We start from the raw sequence: 14159 nt of genomic DNA, 5'->3' as shown, positions 1-14159 counted from the left end.
TATACGTTGATTATTATAATCTACATTATTGTTAGTATTATTGATATCGATATTTTCATTATCATTAATATTAAAGTTATCATTATAGCTTATATCTTTAATGTTTAAAGTTTTAATATGTTTTACATTATTGTTACCATAATTAAAGTTTTTACTATTAGGATTATTATTATTATTACTGTTATTAAAATTATTATTATTATTATTATTACTGTTATTATTAATTTGATTAGTATAATTAGAAATATTGTTCATATCTACGTTATTACTAACTTTATTACTAGAGTTATTATTTGTATTAGCTTTGATATGTCTATTTATAAAATTTGAAATTACTGTTTTGTTGTGCGATTGTATTAAAGTTTTAACATTACTCATGCAACTATAAGAAATTTTAACTGTCTTTCTATTAAAAATTTTGTTATAAAAGTGGCTATCGGGGAAGTGTTTATCGACTAGCTTTAAAAATTCTTTACCTAAGTTTATATTAACTGAAGAGCAATATGGAGGATTATACCACATTATATGTCGGTTACGCGGTTTTTTGCGTTTTTTATCTACATCTAATTTTTCATACTTTAATTTACATTTAAAACCTCGATTTTTTAATTCATTTTCGTACGGTGCTTTTATTTCGTTAAATATCTTTTCGTTCGAAGAGAGGGTACTTAGACGTTTTTGTGTCATTACCGGGAGACATTTTTTTACATGGTAAGGGTGGTCAGAATTAATATTGATAAAGTTTAATAAAGAATTCGGTTTACGGTACGGACGGTAAGTATTATTAGATAAATTTAAAGTAACATCTAAAAAATTCGTTATTTGCGCTCCTATTTCTAAAGTTATTTTAAAACCGATATCAGACATCAATCTAAACGTTGACTTTTTAATTTTTTCGTAAACAAGAGGTTTTGAAAGATCAATAACACCGAGTCCATCATCTCTATACAACCCACAATTATCAAAAATACTTTTGAGTTTATCTAGGATGTATAAGCCTACAAGATCGCATACCTCCGCTCCATGAAAACTACCCATTGGTATATCAAAAAAACTATCGGTATCATTTTTCTTCCATACATCATCACCCGAAAAAAGCAAAGAGTCGCACGAATGGAATATAATGTCTGTATCAGATTTATTAAAATTAGAAAATTGGGATGCATAATCTAGTGCGTTAATTAAGTGCGCTTTCGTAATAGACGGGTAAATTTCTTATAGTTGCATGAGTAATGTTAAAACTTTAATACAATCGCACAATAAAACAGTAATTTCAAATTTTAAAAATAGACATATCAAAGCTAATACAAATAATAACTCTAGTAATAAAGTTAGTAATAACGTAGATATGAACAATATTTCTAATTATACTAATCAAATTAATAATAACAGTAATAATAATAATAATAATAATTTTAATAACAGTAATAATAATAATAATCCTAATAGTAAAAACTTTAATTATGGTAACAATAATGTAAAACATACTAAAACTTTAAACATTAAAGATATAAGCTATAATGATAACTTTAATATTAATGATAATGAAAATATCGATATCAATAATACTAACAATAATGTAGATTATAATAATCAACGTATAACTAGAAGTATTTCTAAAATGATAAAAGAAAACTTAGAACAAGTAAGTGATAATAGCGCTAAAAGTATAAGCAAAATGCATAACAATAAAACTATAAATAAATATTCAAAACCAGCTAACCCTAATAGTAATAAGTTAAGTAATATGCCTAAAACATGTAATTGCCGTAAATTAAACAAAGATAACTGCCCATTAAAAGGTAATTGCTTAATTAAAAATGTAATTTATAAAGTTAAAGTTGAAAGTAAGGGCCCAGATAAAATTTATATCGGAAGTACAGCAGGTAGTTTCAAGGATAGATATGCTAATCATAAACATACTTTTAAAAATATAAATAAAAAACAAAGCACGCGTTTATCGGATTATGTCTGGAGCTTTTTTCACAGGTACGGGAAAAGGCCAAACATGGAGTGGAGTATTGTTTCAAAGATAAAACATACATCCAACGGAGTAAGTAGAATTTGCCCAACTTGCAATACAGAAAGAGCAGTAATTGCAGCAGAAGATAAAGACCTACTTCTGAATAAGCGGCAAGATTTATCGAATATCTGTCCCCATAACCGACGATTCTACTTTAAATAACTCTGTCTATTTATGTACTAATTTATTTCACAAAACTTATATATTCTTGCAAGTTTAATACTTCATGTTTTCAAGCTGTATAAATTATTGAATAATTTGTTAAAATTATTATGACGTAACATTTCTGCACAACTCAATTTAATTTTCATTTTTAAAATTTGCCTATTCTTAGAGCTTTTTGAGGTTGGTGCCTACTTTTATTAAATTTGTTTTTTTTGTAGACAATTTTATAATTTTACGCTTTTATCCCAAACTTTGTTTTTAAACCATAAAGTCCATTTATAGTTACTACCTAGATAAACACTATACATAATTATACATGCTTTTTTCTGCTTTTTTTCTAATGTGTGTTAACATTTTATAGACTCCGTAGATCTGTTCTTAAATTTATTTGAGAGCAGTGAAACGCCGTTAGTCGGAATAAAGTTTTAGCACAAGAACATCTGTGATAATTTATATTTATATATTTTCACATGCGCTAGTTATTTAATTTTTAAAATTTCTTAACAAACTAATGAGTTCAGTAGAATAAACATTTCAGAGCTTTTCAAAAAAAATTTTATTTAAAACGACTCCAGTTTTTGTAAAACTGTGAATGATAATAAAATGATTACATAGTAGTTTTACAACTTTTTTTTACAAATCGTAAGATAACTATAAGCTCTAAATCAACTAAAACATAACACTTTATTAGCATAAACTTCGATATTTATTGAAATGAGATATAATTTTGTACCATATTGAAAAAGTACATGGAATTACCTTGCAAAAAAAAAACGTTTTTGAATTTAATTATTACTAACTACTTACTACGTAATTAGTTGATACTAAGCAGTTAGCTTCTTTAAACTATATACACTATATATGTATCTTTTTAAAATAATGTTAAAAAGTAGTTATGTTATTATAATAAGTATCGTAATAAACAAATATTATAGTAATTGTTTATTTATGTAGTAAGAAATATGTTTTAAAAGATAAAAATCTTAAACAAATAATTCATTTACTTAAGTTAAACAGTAATGAACTTAATTAAATTGTCATGCTTTAAAACTGCTAAGATAGGTAGGATAAAATAATCAGATTTAATGTTATTTTTAATGAGTATATTAAAGTTTTACTTCATCATTTTGGTTCTATCTCTTATTTTTAGTTATTAATTTTAAAATGTGAGACCTTTTAAAGAAATACCACTTAAAGTTTAAACAGATATTCAGCATTTGTATTAGCTAAATTAAAAAACGATAAATAATGTTCATTGTTCTCAAGATTATTCTTAAAACGTTGTTAATAAAAACTACTAAACTGTTAACCTTTTTTTTAATTTTTTTTTATTGATATGTTTTACAGAAAAAAAACAGTTGTTTATTTATAAAATTACTTACTTGTTAGTCAATGGATTTAATAGAATAAACTGTAATAAAAAGTTTATAAGTTCTTTTAATTTAGTGACGCCAAATATATTTCTGAAATTTTATGAAATAATGTTTTAACTTTTGAAACTATATTTAATTTTATTTTCTGCATCTTTGTTAATAAGACTTAGAGTACTTTAGTAATACTGCAATTTAAAAAAAATAATTCTACACTGGTAAAACCCAATTTAAAATATTTTGAGCACATAACTAAAATAAAAAACATTCGAAGAAACTTGTGTCGCCTTAAGTTAGGAAACAACAATTACAAAGTTGAATTTATTTTACAAGAACCTAGTAAAATTTTCAATTAATGTTTATAAGCGCAGTAATGCTCTATATAATAAAAAGTTCAAGAAATAGACATTAGCCTTTGACTATTAAATTTAATAAAAAATCAACAATTTAAACTTTTACTTCAAATCAATACGTACGTCACTAAAAATATCTTTTTATAGATAAAAACTGACTACACATAAAAAAACTTCAAATAATTGTTTAATTTAAAGTTACAATCCGTACATTTTATATAAGCGCCTAAAAATTAAAGCGGATAAAATGATATTTAAATTTTTCTATAATACAATAATTTATCCACATAAGCAAGTTTTAAGTAAAATGTTAAATTTTACAAGTTTACTCAATGCATTGACTAGTTTTTTTTTAATTTAAAAGCTTGAAAATTGGATTATAATATAACAATAACTGTTTTGTAATTTAAGTCGTTTTGAGTCACAATTAATATTAAAAAAAAATTTGTTTAACTAAAAAGTAAAAAAATTAAAGAAAAATTACTGATTAAAACACTTTAATATATCGTTAGCATGCATCTTTGTGACGCTAAAAATTCATGCGAATATTACTATGTAAATTTTAACCTTTACGCTTTATTAAGTTTATACTATTAAAACAAATGTTTGCAAAATAAAACGTGCGACACTTAAATGTTTTTAGTGTTTATCTCAAAAATTTTAGTATCATTTAACAAGATTTACAAGTATTTTACATGCTTACTTGTTTTTTTAGCTTTAGCAGTTAACTATTTTATTTTGATAACTTTTTATCAAATTATAAAACAATTGGTTAATAAATTACCCTTAATATTAAAAATCAATTGTGAATTAGTTTAAACACTTTTTTACTAACTTTTTTATTTTTTTTCCATTTAACTTTAAACTAGATTTACTTTAAAACAAAGAAAACAAAAAACTATTTATTGTATTGTTTATTTTGTTTATATACTATATATCTTTTACAAAATACTATATTTAGTAATATATTCTAATTAATTTTGTTATGCATCTTTGTTACGCTAAAAACTCAAGCAGCTCTTGTCAGTTTATTTGTCTAAAGTTTTACATTTAGCTGACATTTTGCTGAAATCGATGGTAAATTTCTGCATACTTTGATTTATGCTTTTTCTGCGGCAAAATTATACCCATAAAAAAACTTACCCCGTGGTAGGTCTTTTTATGGGTATGCTTTTAAAAGTTGTACAATTTTATATCGATGTGATGCAGGGAGGTGGCTTGGTACGTTTCTGCAAATCTACAGAAACGTATACTTATGTGCGAAAAAACTTTCTTTTATTTCAGCTTGAAAAGTCTCTGCTTTCTTAGCTTTTAGTATTCATTTATGCTTAGTTATGCACTCCTGAGAGATAATTTTGACATATATGTACTCTTTAGCACTTTTAGTGTCGTAAAAAAGTTGAACGAATTAAATACATCCAAATTGTAACATTTAGCGCGTTATAGCTTTGTTGTGTCAAAAAGCTACAATGCAAAATTATACCTATTGGAAGCTGTAGCTTCAAAGATTAAAATCATACAATTTTATGTTACAAAAATTTGCATAAATTGTTGTTACTATTGACTACGTTAAATGTTTGATTTTATACGTTTAAATGTTTGAATGAAAACAATATTAATCTTTGAGTTAAATTGTGATTTTTTTTAATGAATGTTTTCTCGATTTACACCAGTGGCATGACGTAAAGAGTCATATGGGGTGTGGAGCAAAATAAATTGCTTTTTATGCAGTTATCACTCGTACTTCAATATTCAATTTTTTGATGTATTAACATAACAGCATATTTTCAGATTAAATTTAGTAATATTAGAAGTAGTTTAAATTGCTGTATTCCCGCTAGGACGTGTTATTTCAGATGTTTTAGTTTTTGCAGATTCGTAACTTTTTTGAGCTAGCTACGTCCCTGATGTGATGTATAATAAGTTTAGTAAAACATTAGTTAAAAACTTACTACAAGTCATAGTGTTTTTAAGCGCTTTCAGCGCTGAAAACTAGAACTGTTATTCTTGAGAGCATAACTTTAAACTCTGCATTAATCTATACATAAAGTTGATTCTAACATTTATGAGTTTTTAAAAGCGTCACTTAGCTTAATATCGCAAAAAAACCTAAACTATGGACTTTTTATACATATTATTATTTATTTTTTTCTTGAAACAAGTAAATGAAACTTTTTTAAACTGCATAGTATTTTAATAATAAGTATTAATGTATTGATATAATAAAAATATTTTATTTAGAATTGTATCTGTGAATATATTAACCGTAAAACTAAAACAACTCTTATATTTTTACAAAACTACTATTTGTAGTAAGCATTTCATTTTTTTAGTTTGCATAAAATAGTTCTCATAAATAAATATAGATTTTAGGTCTTTTATTTATACTATTTTCTTTATATTTTTACAACTGCTTAAGGTTTTTACAGTAAGTTAATCTTTTTAAATGTTAGGATATTTTCCATGCACAATATAAATCTATTTCTCAGACTCTTGTGTAAGTCTTACATTGGAATTTTTAACTTCTACTAATATGCACGAACGTAGCAAGTATCCTTTTTTGCTAATAACTTTTTTGTTTATTGATCTGATTGAAATTGGTGTAACTTAATACAGTACACCTCTTATTAATTATAATGCTTTTTTATTACAAGTTTAAAGTTATATTTCAAATCAAAAAAATTGCAATTTGATCACATCGTTTTTCGATTAATTGTCCGTACTATACCGGAAGTTCGTACCTAGTAAATGTGTGTCTAATTGCCAGGTTATTGTATTTAGAAAATACTTTTTCAAGCTTCTTCTATACTTTTTTACTAGTTTACACACTAAGTTTTACATTTTGCCGTAGTTAATTTTTTATATTTAATTTCTATTGTTTAATATTCAGTTGATGGTTTGAATGACTTATGTTTCATTAAGGTAACGCTATTGTTAACAAATAACATTGCAGCAACGATATTGAGTTACAATTTATCTTAGACAACAGTCATAAAAGTATATTGACGTCATGTAACAACTGTTTCCTTAATTTTATTGTATATAATAACAATTAAGTTCAAATAAAACTAGAAAGCAATATATTTTTGAAATTTTCAGCGACGTAGAGCGCTTACAATTAAATGATCTTGATCACTAAAATATAACCAGTTTTCAACAAATTTTAATAACTTTAAACCAAACTTTATAACAGACTTTTATAATTTTATAACAAACTTTTAAATTTTTAAAAATACATACAGTGTGCACACAAAACATTTAAATACAAAACCAAAATAAAATATAAACAACTTATGATACTAACAGCTTTGAACAACCTAAATAATTTGTTTTTGCAAAAATAATTTTAACTGCGCAAGTATTTCAATATTTAAAAAAATGTTTTGTTGCAAAAAAAATGATTGAATTATGATCCTTCGTAGCATTATTTTATTAAAATAACTTAAAGTCGTTATAGAATATTTACATTATTTCAGAAAATTTGAATTAATTTGTAAAGTTTATAGTTTAAATCTTTAAAAAGATAACGAATTACGACTGTGGAAATAAACAAAAAACTGTTAAGTACTTTATTGTAAGTGTTAAAATTTTTTAATTTCTTTCATTGTTAAAAAAAAGAAAAATACAACTTTCAATATATACCAAAACAATGCAACTAAACTACAGCTCCGACTACAATTTTTTTTTAAAGTATCTTTTAATCGATAGTATGTTAAAATGTTCTTATTCTTGTTTTTAAATAGTATGTTGAAAGAATAGTAAAAATGAATGTGCTTTTTAATAAATAAAAACTAGAAACTTCGTTTAGGCCAATTTAGTAATTATGTATTAAGTTAATATACATACAAATTAAATTATTTTTTGTTGTAACAAGAATTAAGGTGTCACTTTAGATTTTATTTCAATTTCACCTTAATACAAACTAGTTGTAAAACACTTTCATTACCTCAAAACTATATTTTTCACCAGAAAGTTTTTTAAAATTTTTTTCAAGTTTAAACCTAATACCAAGTAAGGAGTCTTAGAAATGTCTTAGATTTTTTAATTGCTTAAACTTCATATACAACTGTTTGAAATGAACAAATAAAATTTGAAAAAAAATAATAAAACAAGTTTATTTTGTAGATTTTTAATAACCAACTGAAACTTTAAAATTTTTAGGCTAATATTTATCAAAATAAGCGCAAATAAGTTAAAACAAAAAAGGAGCGTGTTTCTTCACTATCTTTTAAATGTTTAGGTTGTTTTATATACAACTATCTTTAACTTTTATTTTCTTAATCATTTAAACGTTCTTCATTCAAGTTTTTACTAGTTTACAAGTTTACATGTCTTACAATTTGCTGTAGAAAATTTTAAAAAGAAAATCTTTAATTGTATATTTACGAAAACTTATGTTTTATATTTCAATTAAGGAAACACCCTTGTTAACAAAGCTGTAGTTTTTTAAATATTGAATAGATAAATACATTTTGAATAACTATGAACGTTTACTGACGTCATGTCACAAAAGTTCGCTTTATTTTACTGTATATAGAAATACAGAGTTTATCACATAAGCTTAAGGGGTAATCATTGGTTTTTAGCGCAATAATGTGCTTAGAATTTATTAACTGTTAGGTTTTTTTTTTAATAAATTTATTTTGATACTATAAGTTAATTACTTGCTGGTTGGTTGGTTGGATATAGCGGAAGCTTTTAAGTAAGGTATAACTTTGTAAGTTTACCTTAAAAAATAGGTTTTTATAGAGTAAATACAGACATAAAATACAATTCTTTTTAAACTGTAATAAAGATAAAAGGTTTGATTGAGTTAAATAAAATAAAATTAAGTCCTAAACAGAAGGGCATAGGGGTCTACCTTGAGTTTTGGAGGTTGATTTTAATTTTTAAAAATAAATATGAGCTATCAGACGTCTTGAACTACTTAACAAATCTCAAAATAACTTTAAAGATATTAGCGATCAAAGTTGGTAACCTTAAATAGTTTCCTAATAGAAGGCTCAAACTAAAAATATGGTAAAAGATAATAACACTAAACATTTATTATCTCATCCGTTTTTTAGCCAATCTTCTAGTATTTATAGATTTTATAGTGAATTTATCACCAATTTCTAAGTCGATTTATTTCGGGACTGTATATTTATATATATATTTTTTCATAATTTTTTTAATTTTTTTTATATTTTTCTAAAAACCTAAAACTAAAATTTTATAAATTGTTAAAGTACTTTTTTTCCTTTAACGTACTTTAAAGGAATGTAAAAGAAAGTTTTAGGTCTTAAATTCCTATAAAAATGATCTAAACTTTTGTAAAAAAAAATGTCGACCTCCCTTTATGCCCTATAATGTTTATTGAAATGACATCTCAATCTTAATAAATTAGCTGTTTTATCTTAAAAAAGTAGCTAACATTTAAGCAAAATGAAACCTTTGTTTTTTGTTAAAATTAGTTATTTAACCTTGTTGAAATTTAAGAAGTTTTAAAAGAACGAACTTTTTTACAAAGTGTAAAAGCAATCAATTTTGTTATGTGATACTAATTTACAATTGAACAAATATTTTTGTCTGCATTTTTGTTTGCGATTAATTTAATTTATTCGAAGAATGACCGCTTTATAAAACTAATCGTGAGTATATGTATTTTCATAGAATAATTGTTTACGGGATACATTTTGCTGATAAATATTATAATTCATTACGAAAACTAGTTAAGTATTCTAAATTCGATTTTTTTATTGCTAATAGTTTATTAAGGATCAAATATATAAATATAAAATATGCTTATTATTTATAAAAATCAACTAACAATAACTTAAAATCGGTTGCTTAATGATTGCATGTATAAAACGTTTGTAAATTAATGGCCGCAAGTTTTCAGTCGTAACTGACTGAGAAACCCTAATCAGGACGATACCAGACTCAGTCTACCGAAGGCTGCTTAAGGTTTGATGATGAAAATAAATGGTTAATTCTGTTATTAAACTTGAGCTTGTCTCACGGCATACGAAAGTCCAGACTTCTGCTTTGATAACTTTCGCCGATTTTTTTTTGATTGAAGATCACTTACAATTATATTTTACTTTAAAACTTTTATGACAGTCGTAGCATGTAGTCGATATAATACGACCCAATGATATTAAAGTACATTTCTACCCAATGCCAGTATACATTGTGTCCACAGAAAAAGTGCGTAAAGATATGAGAGATCGTAAAGATACGAGAGGTACCAAATATACTTACTATAATGGTTGTTTTTTTTTATTGCTCCTAGTTACGAGCAGACTTGGGATTTTCCCACTTTTAATAGTTTGTTTACTTAAGTTATAAATATGAAAACAAAAGATAAAACTATATATATATATTTATAAAAAAGATGTAATTTTATATAAAATAATAATACTTGAGGCATAATTTTACTAATTTTAATAATAAATAGAGTTTTTCTTTATCTGACTTATTTGATACTTAACATTTATATACTATTCTACTTAGCAAATTCAATTTATAGTTAAGCATTTGTTTACAATCAAAAATGGTGTGGTGTCTAGATTATTTTTTTTTTCTATAGCCTTCTACAAAAATATGCATTTGGTGCTATAACTAATTTCTTTTTTTAAACAAAAATATGTAAGATATAACAAAAATGTTTAAAAATTATTGTTTATGTTACTACAACTTTTTTACAAAATGTAAAGATTGAGGTGAGTTAGCATTTAAAAACATATTTTTAATTAAAAATATACAAAAACCTTATTTATGCAATAATGAAAAAAACAAGTTTTTGTTTTTTGAAATTTTTAGAATTCTAAAATGCGTAACTAAACGAGAGTGCGTAACGTCACGAGTGCGTAAAGATGCGAGAGGTTACTATATTATTATATGTAAGTTTGTAGGGTTTAACTTTATGATTTACGTCATTAGAGTTATGATGTTGTACGTTTAAATTCTAATATCAATGCCTAATATATTTTTTAATATTAAAATAGAAATTCATAGTCTTAGGAATATGTTAGTTTTAAAACCAGTCAGTTTTCTAACAAAGGGTATATTAAAATTAAAATAATGTGAAATAATGAACTGCATATTTCTTAAACAAATCAGTACCAATACAAAACTAATTAAAGTTATAATTTGTTAGAAATAGTAATAGATAATTCAAAAAGGGGTAAATAATTAATAAGATTTATGTAAGTGCTAGAAATATTAAAACGTTAACAAAGGTAAGTTTTCGTATTCTTTTAAGTAAAACAAAATCAACTTAATATGCTTTGAAAAGAATATAATTTTATAAAGTTTAGTCTGATAGACTAGTATTTTAGTGATTAGTTAATTATCATTTGTTAAAAAAATGATTTTACACTATAATTATCATTACAAGAATAGTAGTACTTTTAAATAAAAGTTGTACTATTTTATTGTGCAACATAGTTTTTTCATATGCTTAAAAAACAAAGTTAGCAATTTGAACGCCACAATTGTCCATTTAAATTTCTCGTATATATAAATTAAATATATTAAAGAGGCATGAGTTGACATCGCAGTAAATTTTCAGTGCGGTAAAGCGCTTACAAAAGTATATGCGAATCACACAGTGTTTAAAGTTTATAGTTTAAAAGTATTTATTTAACTTATAAGTAATGGTATTTCATTGTGTAAAGTAATAATAAATATACAATAAAATGCGTTATTATAAAAAAAAACTGTATATTATTTTACAGCAATTTGATGCTCTATACATTAAAAATTTTGTTAAAGCAGTTCTAGTAACCAAATACTGGCATATTTGTATATTAGAAATTGAATTGAACTTTTGAGTGAATGACAATTCAAATTCTTGGAAAAAATTTTAAAAGGCCACAACACCAAAAATAATGTATACTTGAATAAGATAAAAACACGTACTTAGATCTTATTAATACCTACAAGCAATTTTTTTTTTCAAAAGCTTCAAAAGACTTTTGGATATGGCTAAAATAGGTTTTAAAATATAGCTATATTATATATTTTCTAATTAATTAAAAAAATATTTGAATTTTTTCAAAAGATTATGAACTGATTCTACATAATATTGAGACTTACAAACGTATATTTTTCTTCTACTGTCTATATTACTTTTATATATATATTTTTTTAATATTCTACGTGGTCTCTTATATATTTAATTAAGAATTTGAACAGTCGTTATATATGTTGTCCGAATTTAGATTGTCATGTAATTAAATGTTTACTGTAATTTGCAAGTGACGTAACTTTGTTAAAAATCTACTTTGCAAATTCTCATACTAACGAAAATTTTAGACTGAATCATTTAATAGAAAAAATGCTAAAACTACACTATTTTAGTGACAAATCTAAGATAAAACAGACCGAAACAAACTATGAATATGGTTTATTAAAGGTATAAGTGTCTGTTTTTAAGCTGAATTAAAAATATGTATTTTAGGTTTATAAACTTATTTCGTAAACTTTTTTTTGGTTTTTAAAAGTAAAAAATTAACTTAAATTGTTCTACTAACTCTTAAAAAAATATTGATTTTTGACAATTTTTTGTAGTATATTTTATTTCTATAGATACTAAAATTAAAGAATTTGTCTTGTAAATGTTTTATAATTGTCAATTGTTTTATTAATTAATTGACTAAACTATTAAACGGTAAATGATGCTAAAGCTTAGTAGTTAAATATTGTTGTCTAATAGTTCTAAAGTAAAACTTTTCTTATGTGTTGCTTGCTGAAAATGTTTTAAATAAGTTTTGAATTTTTAATAAAGTCAGTAACAAACATTTCTACAACTTTCAGTGACGTAGCATAAGACTGTTAAATGTTTTGATACACTTATTTGTTTGTAATGATGTAACTTTATAAAATGCTTTAAATATTCTGAATTGTAACTTTTTAGTACATGTAAAAGCGTTTAAATTGTATTCAAATTCTAAAAAGAGAGTTTTTTCAACGAGTTAGTTTAACACTTAGAAACAGGAGAGCAGATGTTTTGTAATCAATTAAATAGTGCTACGTATTTTAATCTTAAACTTTTTATAGTAATAACAGAACTGTAGAAGTAAGTAAACTAACAAAAACATTCAAGTTAACAAATGTTTTAATTCTTTACATGATGATTGTTGGAGATAGATGTTATGTATATGTGTTTTTAGTACTAAAAACTTGAAGTTAATTTCTAAAACAAGTCTTGTAATTTAAACTCACTTAATAAATAAGTATTTGTAATAAACGATTGCAATTTAGAATTAAGGCCTTAAAATGGTTTTTAGTTAAAGCTAAACCTCAAATAGATGTTTTTTATCACTCATATCAAAGTATATTTTTCTCTTAGTGCTTTACCATGAACTTTAATAGTTTATAGCATTTTTATAGTTAAAGAGAGCGTAGGCACAAAACTTAATTTCTGCAAGTTTTTACATCCTGTAATATACTTATTTATGGTTTATTTCAAGTTAAAAAACTTTAAGGACTCGACTTTGTTGCTTCTGCACTCATCAGCTTCAAAATAGGTTCAAAATAATCTTGAAATAAACATTTTTTATTAATAAAGCCCTTAAGGTGGGCTCAGTGTGAAAGATTTGATTTATCAAGTTAAATAACTTAATTTTATACATATATCAGAGGCGTGTCTAGACTTTTTTCGAAAGGGGTCACAATTTTTTTTTGGTTTTTAGTTTGCTACTTAAGTACGCATTTTTTAGGTATGCAATGTTAGTTAAGTACGCAATATTTAGCCGAAAAACTTTGTGTTTATAATGCTTTTTTTCTGCTTAGAAATAAAAAAAAAACATATAAGTAGTAATAAAAGAATAATATGTTTTCTATTTATTATACTGAATTAAATTTAGATAAATTAAAACTTTAAGAAACAGAAAAACGTTATGTACAAACAAATTGTCGATTAAAATTCAAATCTGTGATTTTTAACAAAAATATTACAGATATAACTACCTTACTCTATAAAAAAAATTTTTTTCATCAGGAAACAGCATTATAAAACAATTAAAACTAAAAAAAATATATAAAAAGAATTTCAATCTTAAATTAAATCTAAATATAGATGGAGTTCTTACGGATTTGTCTTTTTAATTTTAAAATATTTTCATTTATATATCAATTTTTAATAAAAATATTTCTTTAAGTAACTTGATCTATAAAAATTGAAATTTCATTAAAAAAATGTTTAGACTTGTACAATTAAACTAAAACATTTTTATAAAAATTCATTCTTGTTTTAATTTT

Source organism: Thalia democratica, chromosome 2 (genome assembly GCF_965202585.1).
Source record: "Thalia democratica chromosome 2, ktThaDemo2.hap1.1, whole genome shotgun sequence".
Classification (NCBI taxonomy): Eukaryota; Metazoa; Chordata; class Thaliacea; order Salpida; family Salpidae; genus Thalia; species Thalia democratica.
Note: the sequence above shows the minus strand (reverse complement) of the source record.